This window comes from Phacochoerus africanus, chromosome 10 (genome assembly GCF_016906955.1).
Source record: "Phacochoerus africanus isolate WHEZ1 chromosome 10, ROS_Pafr_v1, whole genome shotgun sequence".
Taxonomy (NCBI): Eukaryota; Metazoa; Chordata; class Mammalia; order Artiodactyla; family Suidae; genus Phacochoerus; species Phacochoerus africanus.
The window spans coordinates 11,585,431-11,603,700 of record NC_062553.1 but is presented as its reverse complement, the minus strand read 5'-3'; the positions used below and the strand labels follow the sequence as shown (position 1 = coordinate 11,603,700).

General features: G+C 46.6%; 1 protein-coding gene across 10 annotated transcripts in view; it reads left to right on the top strand.

Moving 5' to 3' along the window:
• LDB2 (LIM domain binding 2) overlaps positions 1–18,270 on the top strand; it is a 395,302-nt gene that overhangs the window by 365,500 nt on the left and 11,532 nt on the right. The window lies entirely within an intron of this gene.

Genomic DNA, 18,270 nt, shown 5'->3' with positions numbered 1-18,270 from the left:
TGGGACTGAGCTGTTTGCTGGGATGTGAGACTTCGGGTTTTAAAATCGGAGGCGGTCCCAGACGAAGAGGTCAATCACCACAATTCCATCCCATAATTCCTCATTGTCACACATCTTCCCAATGACTTGACATCATCAGTTTATCCCAGAGAAGGGGTTGGAGACTCCCGACCAGCTCCCTCCCTGGGAAGTTGTTGACCTCCAGGGAAGGTCAAAGTGACCCACGGAGGAGGCAGCAGATGCCACAGTGAGGGAAGGAACTTCCTTGAAACAAACATGGCCCAGGAAGTCACACTAAGTGGCCATGGGTCAGTTGCCACCAGATGGTGATCCCGCCATGGGAAAAGATCGCCTCTAGGGTTGGGTTTGGGAAAATGTTCACGGTATTTCTCAATGCCGGCTGTCAGGGAGACAGATAAACAGGCCTGGTCTATCAGGTGATGGGAAAAAGCAATGTTTATCAAATGCTCACCTCTCCATATAATTTGCAGTGGATTTAAGAAGGCTTCCAGGAACACACCCACGAGGACCAGGCTGTGAGACTTTACTAATAAAGTTGAAAATATGCTAGTATGTATAGCTGGCACTAAAGAATCGGAAATAAATGCCTGGAAGTTTGTCAGCTTATTAATCATTCCTTTGTAAGCAGTGTTCATACTTTCATTGCTGCAACATCTAACCACCATTCATTGGCTAAAGGCCAAGCTAGCTTTTGCGTTGGCATATTACCATGTGCTAGGGTTCTGTGCTTCTGGTCCATTTATTAATCTGCAGACTTCCTATAGCTTAGCCTAAAAATAGCATCAGTTCTGTGAAAAACACTGCATTTGTGCTTTAACTGTGGACAAGAAAAATGAAAGAATGTGTGTAGGTAAGTAAGTGTGTGTGTGTGTACCTGGAGCAAATATTATGATGCCCAAAATTCATAATTTGTTATGCTCCTGGAAACCTTTCTTTTTGGCAAATTAAAAGGGAAAGTGGGGAAAAGATGATGAAACAGGAGGCTGATTTTTCCCCCAGAACCCTAGCTACATACAATCTATTTTTGGTACACAGAGGATCATGTGAAGCTAGAATGAAACTTTAGAAGGAGCCTTTTATTAGGGCCTTTTATTCCTAAATGAAAATTGTGCTGGGCTCGCCTTAGGCGCTCTCCTGCTTTCTTTCATCAGTTTGAACTGCAGAGGGTCCATGGAAAAACCATCGACTGGCATATTTCCCTATATGACGTCAAAACTGCTTCTCTTTGGGGTGCTTTTCAGACCAAAGATTCCTAGATAAAAATTACTCCAAAAGTCAGGTTTTCCTAAACCACATCCCTAGTTTGAATATGTCCGTCTGTCTACCTGGCCGCACCACATCTGGATGACACAGCGATGATTTATTTTGGATCCCGAAGAACTTGAACAAGACAAATAGTGTTTGAGAAGCCACGTGAACCTGAGGGAGCTGCCAAGGACAAGGGGAAGAGTGATAGGGGCTGCATTTCATAGTGGAAACCCACAGCACGGGAGGAGCGATAAACTTTATTTGCCGCACAAATAGAAAAAGGGAACAGCTTGCCTATCAGGCACATCAGGTGTTAGGATTTGACGCAGAACTCCCGAATAATGTGTTGTTTGCCTTTTGGAGAAATGAAGAGGAAGGAAGTGTCTTTCTGCAACTGCACACGAGATAGTGGCGAGAGATGGGAGATTGGGAAATCGTCATTTCCCAGGCTGCTTCCGAAAGATTCCATGGGGCAGGGGGCAAGGGTTATGAAGAGGTCATAGAAGGACTGGGACACCTCAAGCTGGCCCCAGAAAAGAGCCCTTGGCAGGATGCTTTGTCATGGCCTCAATTTCAAAACTGTGTGCCAGAGGCAGAGGTGAATTTGCGGTAGCAGAGAGTCGTGGAAAGAATGCAGGCCTTGGAATAACCCATCTCCTCCACAGACGTTTACGGAGCCTCTGCTAGTGGCTGAGATCCCTGGGGGACAGAATTAAAAGGAATTCTGCTCAAATCTGGCTCTGGCACGTCCTCGTTATGGAGGGGGGCGCAGAGAACTGCAGTTCTCTGCAATCTGGTGGTAGCCTCTGAAAACGGGATCGCTAGTCCTACTCCATCACATTTTCGTGAAGATCAAACGACTTAATTTACGGATGGTGAATCACTTAAATCTCTAAGCTCATCTATAAAGTGACGATAAGGGAGTTCCCGTCATGGCACAGCGGAAACGAATCCAACAAGGAACCATGAGGTTGCGGGTTCGATCCTTGGCCTCGCTCGGTGGGTGACGGATCCGGCATTGCCGTGAGCTGTGGTGTAGGTCACAGACACGGCTCAGATCCCGCATTGCTGTGGCTCTGGCGGAGACCAGCAGCTATAGTTCTAATTAGACCCCTAGCCTGGGAACCTCCGTATGCTGCGGGTGCAGCCCTAAAAAGACAAGAGACAAAATAAATAAATAAATAAGAAAAAAATAATAAAATGAAGATAAAAATACCTAATTCCTAGGGCTGCTGTGAAATTTGGAAGGGGGAACACAGCGCCTGGTTATGGGCCAATTCCCCCAAAGAGTAGACTTGACATTTTTAGGATCCATTGTGTTGGCTCCAGTGAATAAAATTTGAGAACAAATTTCAAGGGCATCTCTGGGAGGCTAAATGGGAACTTGGTAATTTGGGGAAGGTTCTCTAGACCTTCAAACGAAACTTTTATCAAGCAGAAAATTCCAGAAGAGTGGAGGTACATGATGGTCTCATTCCATCTACCTTCCTATCAAAGGAGGGAGTGTTTTAAGCGAGGCATGGACCGGCTTCTCTTCCAGACTTGGGTCGACAGGGAGCTAGATCCCGCTCGCTGTGTGACCTTGGGGAACTTACCTTCCACTAGTAGCTAAACTGAGATTTGTCCATATCTAAGAACATGGCAGATTATTATTTATTTATTTATTTATTGGCTTACCCAACAAAAATTTACTTTCTCACAGTTCCGGAGGCTGCAAGTTTGAGACGAAGGCATCAGCAGGACTGGTTCCTTCAGAGGCCTCTGCTCGATGTGTGGATAGATGGCCATCTTCTCCCTGTATCCTCACATGCTCTTCCCTCTGTGTGTGTCATTCTGAAGGTCAGAAGTCCACACCAGTCTCACCGGGCTAAGGTCAGGGAGGGGCAGAGCTCATTCCTTCTGGAGGTTCTAGGAGAGACTCCATTTCCCTGCCCTTCCCAGCTTCTGGAGGATGCTCGTATTTTGTGGTCCATGGCCCCTTCCTCCACCCTCAAATCCAGCAATGATGTACAAGTCCTGCTCACATCGCATTGCTCCGTACTAGACGGCAAGATCCCCAGATCTGAGGAAGCCATATTTCAACTCTTCAAACACATCAGCGTCCCCTTAAAAAAGTTGCACAATCCGTGTAACGGCTACGACAGGAGTGGCCTTGCCATCATCGTACACAGATCTTCTGTCCAGGGTTCAGGGATCAAGGATGCTCACAAAGCACAGAAAACGAAAGAGAAACAATGAGATAAACACATGGGAGTTCCCGTCGTGGCGCAGTGGTTAACGAATCCGACTAGGAACCATGAGGTTGCGGGTTCCATCCCTGCCCTTGCTCAGTGGGTTAACGATCTGGCGTTGCCTGAGCTGTGGTGTAGGTTGCAGACGCGGCTCGGATCCCGCGTTGCTGTGGCTGTGGTGTAGGCCGGTGGCTACAGCTCCAATTAGACCCCTAGCCTGGGAACCTCCATATGCCGCGGGAGCGGCCCAAGAAATAGCTAAAAAAAAAAAAAAAAAAGACAAAAAAAAAACACATGGAGGGAGATGGGGAAGGGAAGCTTCTGATATGAAGCGATGTGGACACAGATGAAGGGGGAAATTACCAAAGAACTACCATCTGTAATCTCTCTGGAGACCTCTGATACTCTGGGTAGGGGCTGCGGGGGATAAACAGTGAAATGAGATGTATATTTAAGTTTTCATGGGACTCCAGAGAAAAAAACAGCAAGGGGCAGGATCCTCAGTGCCCAGCTTGATTCTGCTGAGAATGAAGGGACAAGGACTTGCCTGTCTGTTTTGACATTGACTTTTTTGCACTTGAGATTCATATTCCATCCATTCATTCATTCATGCACTCATTCAACACAAATTTGACTTTCTGCTTGCCTACTCCATGCCAATTTCTGATGACATCAAGATGGACAGCTCTCCTTACCACGGGATCCCAATTTCATCAGGGAAACAGACATATATTAAGCTCATTATAGTGCAGGGTGACAGAGATGTGTTCACACTCTGGGGTATAAAAATTAGAGAGTAACAGATCCAGTCTGGGGGCTAAATTCAAGGTGGTTGCATTTAATGGGTTCCTGAAAGCTGTGTGACCTTGGATCAGTTACTCAACCTCTCTGGTCTCCTTTTCCTCCTCTGTGTATCTGTGTAGTTAGCGGTGCTGGGAGGATGAGAAAATCCATGGAAGGCACTGAGCCCGCTCCCCGGTACCTAGTCACTACCTCGTGCTGGTCATAAGTAGAGATTCAATATCAAGCTGCTAAAAGAGTTTTGTCATCATGGTTTTTCTCCCCTCCTGCAAATTTTTAAGGAACTCCTACGTGTTTGAAGAGTTGAAATGGCTTCCTCAGATCTTCGTTCAGACTCTGCTGCTCTGAATAACTGATGTGGACAGCAGATGTGACACACTCTTCTCCCGGAGATTGAGTTCTGAGTGAAATTTGGATTTGTACAAAATGTCTTTGCCTTCCTAAGGTCCCCATGCATCTCTTCTTTCCCCTGGCACTTACAAATCACCTTACAAGCTTTCAGATTTCTTTTCACGAGCCACTTTTTTCTCCTGAAATCCTCTGGGCTCCCTCCATGCAACCCCGTACACCTTTCGGGTTCTGATGGCAGATGGTACGGCATTGAGTTGTACGGATTAGCAGGGCCTCTGCCCTCCCAGCGCGTGGGTGCTAGAATATCTACCTCTGTGCTGCATTAGACCTTGTCATCAAGTTGCTAGCAGTCTGCATCTCTTCATTCTCCGGGGACCGCAAACATCGGTACTCCTCTGCCCCAAACCCCCCAGTGTCTTCCCGTCCTGCTCAACCCAAAGGCTGCCATCTTCCTTTGATGACCGCTCTGAACCCATCTTCTCCTCATTCTTTCCCCTCCACCCATACTTCTCTCCTCGTGGTTCCTCAAAGCCTCCTTTTCCATGCTCTTCCCTCTGCCCCAAATATCTTTCTCCCAAATACCCCCCGTCCTACTTCCTCTGAGATGAGGCTCACCAGATAAAATACAAGATACCCTGTTAAATTTAAATGTCAAGTAATGAATAAGCTATTTCTTACTTTAATAGATTATAATTTACAATCTGAAATTCAAATGCACCTGAGCATCCCTTGTTTTCACTTGCTGACTATGAAAACCTTACCAGAGATCCTTACTTAGTTATCACCGTTGGGTGACTGCATCAGTTTTTTTTTTTATCGCTGCTAAAACTAATTACGACATATTTGGTGGCTTAAAACCCAACAAGTTTATTACGTTGCAGTAGGTCAGGAGCCTGACATGGCTTTCACTGTACTCAAACCAAGGTGTTGGCAGGGCAGGGTTCTGGAAGCCCTAGAGGAGAATCCATTTCTTTGCCTCTTCCAACTTCTTAGTGGCCACTCACATTCCCTGGCTCAGGGCCACCTCCCATCTTCAAAGTCCTCAATGTCAGGCCAAGCTCTTCTCATGCTACCATCTGTCTGACTCTCCTTTCTGACCCCCTCATCAATACCCTTGTAATTAATGTGGACCCACCTGGCTAATCCAGACTACTCTCTCCATCTCAAGGTCAGCTGACCAGCAACTTTAATTCCCTTTGTCATTTGTCAAGTGACCTGACACAATCACACCTTCAAGGGATTAGGCCACGGACATCACTGCAGAGCTGTGGCTCTTCTGAGCACAGACTTTAGACAGCATCTAAATTTTCAGCCCTCCCAATTCCAACACTTCCCACCTTCTTTTCTTGCTTCCTTCTCAGTCTTTAGTACGTATGTATGTCTTTTGCTTTTTTTTTATTTTTTGCTTTGGGTGGTTTTCTTTAGGGCCGCACCTGCAGCACATGGAAGCTCCGAGGCTAGGGGTTCAATCGGAGCTGCAGCTGCCGGCCTACACCAGAGCCACAGCAATGCCAGATTCGTGCTACATCTGAGACCTACACCACAGCTCACGCCAATGCCGAATCCTTAACCCACAGAGTGCGGGCAGGGCTCAAACCCCCAGCCTCAAGGATGCTAGTCAGTTTCATAACCCACTGAGCCATTGTCAGGGGGTTACGAACCTGACTATCTTTTGCTATTTTTCCTTTTTGAGAGTATCTGTCTCCTTCATGAGAATGCAGCTCTGTGAGAGGAGTCATTTTCTTTATGTCTGATTCCAGCATCCTTGGCACCTTGAACAAACATGGGCACAGAGTACAGACTCAAGAAATATGTGTTGAATGAGTGAGCGAGTGATTGAACCCCCAGTCTCTGCCAGCTGCATCTTCATGAAGCACTGCCATTGTCACCATGAACTCCGCTTTCTGCCAACCTTCCTTCCATCCCTGGGAAGGGAATGGCTGCCGATTCAAGGCTCCGCGGGCACAGTGATGGAAGCGGCCTGGAGCAGCCAGACAGCTGTGCACTCCATTATTGAGAGATCATGCCTTCCCTCTGAATCAGAGAGGAGCAGCATGGCCCTGGCCTAGCAGATGCTCCCAGGAAGGCAGGCAGGCAGGCAGACACTCCAAAGGCAGCCGAGCTGGGCGCCCAGGGCCAAGAGAGAGAAAAGTCCACATCCCCAGCTGCCCAGAGCCCAGAAATCCTCCCCAACAGCAGCCAGGGGGAATGCATCCCCAAAGCCCAGAACACGATGCTGTGTTAACAGCCGCGTGGGAACACACAGCAGGGCAGGAGAAAAGCCTAAGCAGGCAGTTAATGTTCAGGAGGGATTATAACTACACCAACAAGATAGCCATGTTCCTAGGAAACTGTCACTGACAGCTCCCGAGGACCACATCCCAATTCCCTTTCTCACCATATTGAGATGATAAGGCCCCATTCATACACACTAGTGCTTAACCATTAGCTCAGTGCCACTGCACAGTTTCTTCCTTCCCAGGGAAAAATAACCAACATGTTACAAAAACTGCCTGCTTCCAGCCAGGAACCACGTGGACCACTGTAAACACGCCCAGGGCTGAAATCAACACCGTTTGGCATGCCGGGAGGTCTCCGCTGCTTGGAGACTGAGTAGCCAGAGTTTGCCTTGGGGGATAATTGTTGCTTTTGTCTCGCCAAACACATCAAAAAGTCCACGTGGCTTTCCTCATGCTCAGGAAAGGAAACCTGGATGAGAGAACAGCACGTTTTTCCCCATTGGCTGGTCAGCCTTCAGCCCGGCGTCATTTGTAGAGGGTTCCTCACGCACAGAAGGGGTTTGCTCGCAGCAGGTGCACCTCTCAGCTCTTCCGTGGGATGGAGACTGAGGCTTTGCGTCTGGCCACTGCCTGCCTCTCTGCCCTGGCTCACACAAGTCAGCCCTAATCCCATCATTGTGGGGTTTCCGATTCTGCGCTCTCTCTTGCATTCACACATGTATTCCCTCTGCCTGAGACGTCCACCTAGATTTTGTCCTGGTTGTCTTCCCTTTCCCCTCGCTGGTCCCTATGTCATCTCTTTAGGTCTCAAGTTAAACATCAGTTCCTCCTGGCAGCCTTTCCTGATGCCGCTTTCCCCACTCCAACATCCACCCACGTGGGATTCTTGTCAATCATCTGTCTCCCATCTAGACGGTGAGCTTCACGGGAGGGAGCTGTGTCTGCTGTTTCACCCTTGCATCCCTGATACTCAAGTTATTATAATTATGAAACGGATGAAGCAAGATCAGACCCATTTTCTGAGGTCTCATCACCTCTCTGTTTTTGTTTTTCATTCGATCATATTCATGGGTTCAAGGAGTCATGCAATCCACAAACATGGCATTCATTGCTTGGTGCTGGGTACTATTTTAAAAAAAACAAAATAATAGGACACAGCCCGGGTCTCCTGTTCTTTCCAGAATAGTGGAGAGGCTGATAGTTCACTGTGTTCTAAACAACAGAAACTTGTTTTCTTGCAGTTCTGGAGGCTGGAAAGTCCAAAATCAAGGTCTAGGAGGGTTTGCTTTCTGGAGAGGGTTCTCTTCCTGGCTTGCTGTAGCTGCCCCCTTGCTATCTTCTCACATGGCCTCTCCCCAGAAAGAAAGAGATCTCTCTTGTCTCTGCCTCCTCTTATAAGGCCACCAATCTAGCACATCAGGACCCCACCCTTATGATCTCATGTAACCTTAATCACCTCCTGAGCCCTATATCCCAATATAGTCACATTAGGGGTTAGGACTTCAACAGAGGAATTCTTTTTTTTTTTTTTTTTTTCTTTCTAGGGCTGCACCCATGGCATATGGAAGTTCCCAGGCTAGGGGTTGAATTGAAACTACAGCTGCCCAGCCACAACCACAGCAACTCAGGATCTGAGCCACGTCTGCAACCTACACTACAGCTCATGGCAATGCCAGATCTTTTAACCCACTAAATGAGGCCAGGAATGGAACCCAAATCCTCAGGGATATTAGTTAGATTCGTTTCCACTTCACCACAACGGGAACTCCCCACCATAGGAATTTGAAGGTGTCACATTTCCATTCATAGCAGCTATAGTACCAGTTGTCTAATCAAAGCCTAATCTAGGTTTGTCTGCAAAGGTATTTTGTAGACGTGGTTATCCTCTAGCCCTCAGCTGACTTGAAGTAAAACAGATCACTGTTGGGTGAGCATCATCTAATCAGGTGAAGGTCTTAATAGCAAAACAGAGGTTTCCTGGAGAAGAGGGAGTTCTGTCTCAAGGCTGAAGCATCCATACTCCTGCCTGCGATTCCAGCCTATGGGACCCCCATGGATTTCAGACATGCTCCCCGCTACAATCACATGATCTAATTCCTTAAAATACATGCCTGCGTACGTACCCACCTGTTTGGTTCTGTTTCTCTAGAGAACCCTAACTAACATGGTGACAGACAATCATGTGGCTCTTAGAGTGATTCGGAACCGCTGGCCTTCGTTTTCAGTGCCTGACTCCTCGGAGGGCACCACCATTGCTCCATAAGAATTTTTTAAATGCGCCTGAGATTTGCTCATAGCCCTCTAGGTAACAGACAGCACTCCTTAGATATTTGTTAATGATGATGGGGATTTCCAGGCAGATTTTCCTTTTTCCTTGGAAACATTCCAGCTAGTGTGCCCTAGAATTTAGAGGTGCTGCTCTAAATGAATACATGAACACGTGAATAGAGTACTATGGCAATGGCTCGGTGGTCCAAACAAGGAAAGGGGTGTTGACTACACAATTTGAATAGCCATTGTATCACCAAAATCTAATTATGAAGCTGTGTGTATATCTGTGTGTATACATTGGGCAGGGAACATCCATGGAATTTTAATAGGTATATTCTGACAAGTTTCAAAATGTTTCCCATGAAGCCCCTGCCCCCCAGATGGCTTATCCCCCCCATCATAATAGACATGTATAGAACACTTTCCATATGTTAAAACTTGGTACCTATTCTAAGTGGATTTTCTTGTTTCTCCTACCAACCTAATTCTTTAAATACCATTGTTACCTTAACTTTGCTGATGGAGAAACACAAACACTAAGAGCTTGAGTAGGTCACCTAGTGACGAAGCAGCTGGAATTTGAACCCAAGCCTGGTTTACGTGCTTAAGCCCTGATGCCTCCACCCGCCTTTTACAAATAGCCTAATGTCTTACTAACGGTGCATGTCAATCAGAGTCTATCCAGGAAAACAAAACCCACACCAGGTAATTTCATAGAAGCAATGTAATCTGGCAAATTATTTATGAAAGGGTTGGAGCTGAAAAAGCCACGGGGGGGAAGATGAGGCAGCCGTAAGATTAGCCACTGCCACTTCTGGGAAGAAAGGCAGGTGCTACTGTCAGGCCGCCTGGGACTCTGGTGCCCTTGGTGACGGCTGTTGGAGAGACCCTCTGGACCACAGAGAGGACGAGAAACACCCTTATCCGTTTCTTTACCCATGGAGCAGGGTGAACAGTGATCCTCAAAGATCCATCTTTACCCACAACCTGAGGATCTGACCTTACTTGGAAACCCAACGACTAATGTCCTTGTGGGAAGAGGAGGGGACACAGACACAGGGCAGAGGCCTGGGAAGATGGAAGCAGAGGTTGGAGGGATGCAGTTACCAGGCAAGGCACGCTGAGGATGGCCAGAGCCGACAGACGAAGGGGCCAGGAAGGCCTCTTCCTTAGAGCTTTCAGACGGAACACCAGCACCGCCCTGCCAGGGCCTTGATTTCAGACTTCTGGCCTCCAGAAAGGCGAGGGAATAAGTTTCTGTTGTTTTTAAACCACCCAGTTTGGGATACTTTGTTACCGCAGCCCTAGCAAAATAACTCAATCCACTTTCCTCCAATCTCTCCTGGTGCCCCCAATGGACCAAACCTCACCCAAAGCCAGTTGGCAAAGCCAGTTGGCAAAGCCAGTTGGCAAAGCCAGTTGGGAAATAGTGCGTAGGAGGGTGTGTCCCCAGCAACACAGAACTGGGGCGAGGGGATGGGGCTAAGGGCAAGAAGGCAAATAACCAGATCACTGGGGAAGGGTGCTGGTGCCAAGTGACACAACAGAGAGGTTAAGTCCATGGGGTCTGGAAGGAGAGAGAATGAATATCAGCGGCCTTGAACTATCTATTCATGGGTCTAATTGGTCAACTTGGCTCTACAGCGCAGGAAAATAGCCAAGCCCTTCCCTGCTTAGGGTGGGTCAGAGAAGTAACCAGTGGCCTCAGTGGTTATGTATAGACATCCCAACCCACAGCCTCAAAATCGAAGTGCGCAGAAGTTCCCATTGTGGCTCAGCGGGTTATGAACCCAACTAGTATCCATGAGGATGTGAGTTCAATCCCTGGCCTTGCTCACTGGGTTAAGGATTCCTTGCTGCCGTGAGCTGCGGTGTAGGTCACAGACATGGCTCAGATCCCATGTTGCTGTGGCTGTGATGCAGGCCAGCAGCAGCAGCTGCAGCTCTGATACAACCCCTTGCTGGGAATTTCCATATGCTCTGGGTGCAGCCCTAAAAAAGTTTTAAAAAAAAAGGAGAATAAAGAAATTGAACTGCACATGCGTGACTTCTTGCTGTGGAGGAGGGTGGTCCCTCCAAGACCCCCAGTGTCCCCTGCCCACTAGGAGCTTGGAGAGAGCTGCCTGTCTCCAGGGTTGGATGAGATAACTTCCCTGAATAATCAATTTGCAAAACAATTGAGAAAAGGCCAAGGCTCCCTGGGTTGAATCTTCAGATAAAGAAAGAGGATGTTTTGAATTTGACAATCAATCTACCTTTAATCCTATCAGGAAATAAACCCAAATCATAATCTGATGTTTTGGAATTGCACAGCTTCTCAGGGAAAGCATTCCCTTCCCTCCCCCTGTCTCTCATCCTCTAAGGCGGAGTGGGTTTTACTCCTGTGGATGCCTGCTATTCATTCTTATCTCTTTCTAAGTGGGATTATCTGCTTGTTTTGTTTTGTTTTCCTTTTAGATTCCATATGCTGTATTTTTCTATTGTTTTAATAGAAGATCTCTTTTTGTGATGTGTTTCTTTTCTTTTTTTTTTTTTGGTCCTTTTTTTAGGGCTGCACCTGCAGAATATGGAGGTTCCCAGGCTAGGGGTCTAATCAGAGCTGTAAGCCACCGGCCTACAGCCTAGGCCAGAGCCACAGCAATGCCAGATCTGAGCTGCGTCTGCAACCTACACCACAGCTCACAGCAACGCCAGATCCTTAACCCACTGAGCAAGGACAGAGATAGAACCTGCTACCTCATGGTTCCTAGTCAGAATTGTTTCCACTGCACCACAATGGGAAGTCCTCATGTGTTTCTTAATTAGGAGAGATGCTTTCACCCTTAGATAAGAGTTCATTCTTAATCACCCCCTCCCCATCTTCTGATATCTTCCTAATTCAGAGTTAGCCAGAAGAGTCAGTTCGGGGGCGGGGGGGGGGGGGGGGGGAAGGAAAAGAAAAATGACGCTGGTTTGTTGATTTGAATGTTTTGTATTTATTGCTGAATTCTAAAAACAGATTATTATCAGAGACTTTAGCTACTAAAATGCCACGTGCCTTTGGCCTGATTACCATCCCTTGGGGCATTAGACCCCCTAGTCTCAAGTGACTTACTTCCCGGAGTAGCTAACGAGTCCTATCACACATTGATCTGTTGGTTCAGTGGAACTGGGCCACTGGTGCAACCAGTATTTATCGTAACATCAATTTCCATCTTTTGAGCATGGACCTTGGTGCAGGTATTGCATTAAGCCTTTACATATGTTGTTTCAAACCTTCAGAGATAAATATCAGGATCGCCATTTTACAGATGAGGAAACTGAAATTCAGAGAGGCAGAATTTCTTGGCCAAGAATCCACAGCTAGTAAATGGCAGACATGTGGGCTTGAATCTGGACGAATCTGGCTCCAAAGCCTTCAGTCTTCTGTATCACCCCCCTCTCTGTGTATAGATCAATACCATGTGCAAGGAATAATATAATAGACAGTGAGAGCCTTGGACCTTCTAGCAGAAACTTAAGGCCATTCATATTCAGAGAGGTAGACCACAGAGCAGTTAAGAGCGAAGATTTTGGCAGACTTGACTGTGAACCTCTTCTCTGCCCTTTAAATGGCTGTAGAAACCTGGGTACAATCTAAGAATCACACTTTTTAATATCACCTCTGGGTGACTTAATGGCTTTGAGTCTGAGTTTTCTCACCTGTTAAAAGTGGACCAGGAGGTGGTGAGGGTTAATGATATAATGTATGTCAGGTACATACACTAGGCACAGACATTGGTTAGCTACTCCACAGCGATTATTAGGTTATGACTCAACAAATATTTGAGCATGCCTAATACCGTGTTAAATAAAAGAGAGAGAGAAGTAAAATAGGACTCACGATAGATAAGGAGAGGAAACAACGCTACTGGAAAGGATAACTCCCAATGCAAATATAAACCCTGGGATGTATGTTGATGAGTAATAAATGTTACAGCAGCAGGCATCCCTTGTGGTTGGAAACCCATGTGAGATCTGAGCTGGACGTTGGTGCTCATACTGGTGTGATTCAAATGTGGTTTGCAGACCAGTGCCAGACTGCAAACGCTTCATGATCCACACCCAAATAAGGAGCTTTCTCTGGAATACAAATGAACTACCCCCTTGAATACACTGTTGAATTCATCAGACTTATTTTTTGACACAAGATTTTTTCCAATGAAGGAAGCAATGAACTGAATTATACTCTTCCTCAAGCTCCGTATCTGTTCCAGGAAACATAACATAGTTTTCCTTTGAGTAGCACTGGTTTGGAACAGAGGTGGCAACCTTTCTATGAATGGCCAGATAGTAAATATTTGGGGAGTTTCTAGGTCATAGAGACCCTGTCGTGACTATTCAACTCTGGCATTGGAATACAAACTCAGCCATGGACAGTACTGGCCATGTTCTCCTGCTGGCTGTGGCGTGCCAACACCCAGTTAGGATGACTGAGAAGGAGGGGAAGGTCTTTGAGGCAAGAACAACATAAGCAAAAGCCTGAGCTGCTATGGACCCTGTAACCTTGCACAAACCTACGTGCCAGAGTAGGTGGTTCAAGCTCAGAGAATGGCATGCCATCATCTGGAAAAGACTGAATTAAAATGTTAGTAGTCCCACGACCTCTGGGAACTAGCCAAATGCCAACCCCAAGGCATCAGATTTTTAAGCCAGAGCCAGCTCTGACAGGTACCACTGTTCCTGGGGTCAGGCTAGGAGATGAGCAAAAAGAACAAATGCGAGTATATAGCTAAGGAGAATCAAATTTCTCCAGAAACAAAACAAAGAAAAATAGCATGCTCTCTAAATTTGCTAGGCTCTTTGTCCCATGAAAAGGCAGGAGTCCTGGGACTAAGCCCAGATCTCCTCATCCAGCCAGATCACGTGGTAACTGGATGTATCCATATGTGTGTGTGCAAACAGAGAAGGCAATCGGTGATTTATCCAGTGGACAAATCCATCACCTCTACCCCAGAGGACAAGGCCTAATTTATCTGCCACTAGCAAATGACTCCTTGCTATACATCTGGCCAAGATGTCTGTTAATTAGTATCCGTTCACCCATCCATCCACCCATTCATTTAGTAAGCAAATCACCGCTGGTTTATAGGTTTTGGTTTCATACCAAAGGGGCTGTGCTGGGCCAGAATCCCAGAAGATGAAGTCAGAAGCACAGAAGGAGCCAGTCTCAGCCTAAAGCGCTCAGTAAGTCTGCCCGAAGGCATCCTCAGGCCTTTGCCAAGATGGTCAATGGCATTCTTTAGGATCCTAACTAGACCCGGCAGGGCCTATAGGTTTAGGGACTTCCTGTTCAAACAGAGGTCTCCAGCCTTGCTGGCTCCTTCTGCCTTGCACAGGGCCCTGGGATTCTTCCTGGTATCCTCAGGCCATCTAAATGAAGAGGTAAACTGAGGCAAGCTCAGATGACCAGAAATTGAGTTTATTCGGGAATGGCAGAGGAATAGCATTAGAGAAACACAGGCTGCAGCCAGTTCCAGCAAGTCAGTTGAGGGTTTGGATTGGGCAGTATTTACCAACGAGGAGGGCAACGAGGAGGAGGTCCAGCCAGAGTTCCAGCAGCAAGTTCACTGGCTTGAGGATGGGGACAGATTCTTGGCTGTTCATTGGTCAGGAAGTAAGTTTCCATCATTTCTAATTCAAGTACTTATGAGAAATCCCACTCTCCTTCTTAAGTGTCCTTCTTCTAAGGACGGGGCAGGAGTCTCCGTTTCCTATCCTCCAGTTCCATTTTAGATCGAAATCTTTTCACACCTCCAACACCCCCGCAGATGGAGACCAAACTCCAAGCCAGGCAGGCTGCTGCAGTGATGCAGGTGTCCTCACCATCTGAAGCCTCTCCTTTGGGGCAAAAGGATCGGTCCACTGGGAACTCTGTAGCAGAAACAACTTTGCAGATAAAATCATTCCTTAAAATCAAAGGACCCTGTGCCCAGTTCCATCAATATGCTTTTTAGGTGGGAGTCGACTGTGTGTGTGTGGGTGGGTGGGTGGCTGGTGCGCGCCTGCACGTCCAGCACAGGAACAAAGGCATCTATATTATAGCCTGGATGGTATATAATACAAACAAGGGACTCTACCTGGAGTCAATGGATAGGAGTGTATGAGGGTTCATAAACCGCCAGATATTTTGCACAAAATTTGGAAAACAGGTTGCATAGCCCTTACCTGATTCCCTATGGGGGAATCTGAGACCTCAGGGAGAGCGGGAATCCTGGCTCTAGAAAGACTTGGCGAGGGACTGCGGGAAAGTACTCCCGAAGCATCTTCCTGATCTCATTTCATAAGGCCCCAGGCTTTTGCTGTTGCCAAGATGCATTGGCTTGCTGCCTGAGAAGACAGGCTCTTGTCTGAGTTAGTTCTGCCACCTACAGCACGCAGCCCGGCAGAAGCACCCGCTCCGGTGGGAGCGCGGTGGGGGTCTCATTTGCATACATGAATAAGGGGCGGGCTGCTTCTCCAGCCTGGTAGCCCTTCACTGGAAGAAAAATGGCTTAGGGGATTCCTGATTAGTATTCAGAGATGCAAATTCCTTTGGGGTGGGTTACAGCGATGGGAAGATATTTTTACATGAAAGGGGAAGGGATAAATCCTGAGGATTAGCACCTGAAAAAAACTGTTGCCAAAACCCAAAGAGGAAAGGCACCTGAGAAAAGAAAGAGATGATGAGTTCCTGGGCTCTCACCATAAATGCAACCCCCCATTTCCTGGCATGTTCAAAGCTGATAACCCTTTCCAGGTCCAAATAGGTCTAACTTGTCGTATAATAAAAATACTCGCCGTCTAACTTGTCAGAGAATGAATATATTTGCTTCAGAAAGATGTGATTTTCTAAGCTGTTTGAAGTGTAAACACAGGGTAGTTTTCTCACAATGCTTAAATCATTTTTAAGAGGGGCTGCATGCTCAGGGCTGACATTCTCCTGGTTATGTGCCCAGCACCTAAGCAGAGTACCTGACACTCAGGAAGAAACTCAATTAGTAAATGCTTGTTGATTGCAAATAATAGAAATGTGGTTTGTTTTGCAATCTGTGCTGTGCTAAGACACAATCATGACAGCTACAGTTGGTTAAACTTATGTGTCAAGACATCTTACCTTAAATTTTCCAAACAAGGGAGTTCCTGGTGTGGCTCAGCAGGGTACGAACCAGACGAGTATCTATAAGGATGGGGGTTTCATCCCTGCCTCACTCAGTGGGTTAAGGATCTGGTGTTGCCTTGAGCTGTGGTGCAGGTCCCAGATGCGCCTCGGATCCCACATTGCTGTGGTGTAGGCTGGCAGCTGCAGCTCCAATTTGGCCCCTAGCCTGAGAGCTTCCATATGCCACAGGTGTGGCCCTCAAAAGAAAAAAAATTTCCAAACAGTATAAAAGGTGGGTGTGGTTTTACAGGTGAACATGAGACCCAGCATTATTAAGTGGCCCGCCCAAGGATATGCACCTGGTGACAGAGTCCAATCCATACCTGGACCTCCCTACTTCTGAGACCATGCTAATTTCCCTCTTCCATCCATGAATTTTATATCCATTGTAAGTCATTTTCACAGGTAAGGGAGTGGACCAAAAGGAAATGGTTTGAAAACCTTTCTAACGTTTTTTTTTTCATCAAAGAAAATATTTTTCCTGTCCTTAGAATTTCTCTGAGAGCTTTTCTTTCTATCCTCACTTAATAATAAATGCAAATGTCTTCTGACCCTAACTGAAGCTAGCAGTGGTTCTTTGATGGATAATCCATTCTTATCTCTCTATGAGGAGATGATTATGGAATCCTTCACTCTGTTTGGTGTGAGTGACAGCGGAAGCCTTGAGGTTGTCTGTAGTTTGCACAGACTTTGATTTCCAGGGATGAATTCTTAGTAGAGGAATACACACGCACAGTATTGGAATATGGAGTTAGTTGCATAGTAACCCTCCCACTTTCTCAGGTTTTTCATTATAAACATTTTAGGCTTCAAAAAGGACTCCAAAGCAAACAAGAGGATAGACAAGACTGAAGATGCGTCGTTGCTCACCCAGATCTCACTCCCTTACAGCCTGATGCGTGAGGGTCGAGTGGCTTTGTCTCTTTGGCTCGGGTTGTGCTTGTGTTGTTCAGGCTTTGCAATCTTAGTCTCTTCCTCCAGAGAAACTGCAGATAGAAGGACATTACAGTTGGCCCTTAAATGGGGTTAGTGGTTTTGGCAAAGTTTAGATCATCGGTAGGTAAAACGAGCTGGGGAATGTTTCTAGATGAAGCCACTCTTGATTATCATGTTTAGATTGAGATGAAAGGAAAAGCAAAGGAACGTGAGGAGAGAGGACATGAGAAGAGAGGTGAATTTGAGCTGGAAACCCGTGGGGATTTGCGTATGTCTTACAGCCTACCTTTATCTTTTCTAAAGCCTAGCATATGCAAGGCCATGGATCTCAAACTTTGGGGTCTTCCTCAGAAGTAGATGGGAGAATGCTTTTGTATTAAATGCAGATTCAGGACCCACCTCCAGACTCAGTGAAATAGAAAGGACAGAGCTGAGAAGTCTGCATTTTTAATAACCAGCTCATTGGTTCTGAGGGGAGTGTTCCTTAGACATCGGCATTGAAAGATCTCCAGTCTCTGAGAATCACTCCTTACATGCATCCATTCATTTGAGCCAAACCTAGGAACACAGAGATAAAACGCACAGTCTCATCATTCAAAGAGTTCAAAGTCAAGTGGACAAGAGACTTGGAAGCGGATAGTTATAAAATGTGAATAAATTCATAGAGCAGAAAGGGCTCAGTGCTATGGGAGCACTACAGAGGCATCCAGCTTGGTCCACAGGGCGACAGGTGCACAGCCAGTGGAGGAAGTCATAAGAGAGGAAGTTACTTTGTCTTCGAGGATGAGGGGCAATGGCCGGAAGAGGGGAGGGAAGAATTCCAGGTAGAGGGAACCCAATGGACAAAAAGGAGTGTGGTCCCTAGAAAAAAAAACTCAGGTGAGAAATGGCAGAAGGGAAGGGGGCAGTAAAAAAGATGGGCCAATGAAGGCGGAGATTGCACATCTGCCTTTTGTAATAAAATCATGTTTTTCCACAAGGGAAGGTGCATTGCCAATGCTCATATTGCCGT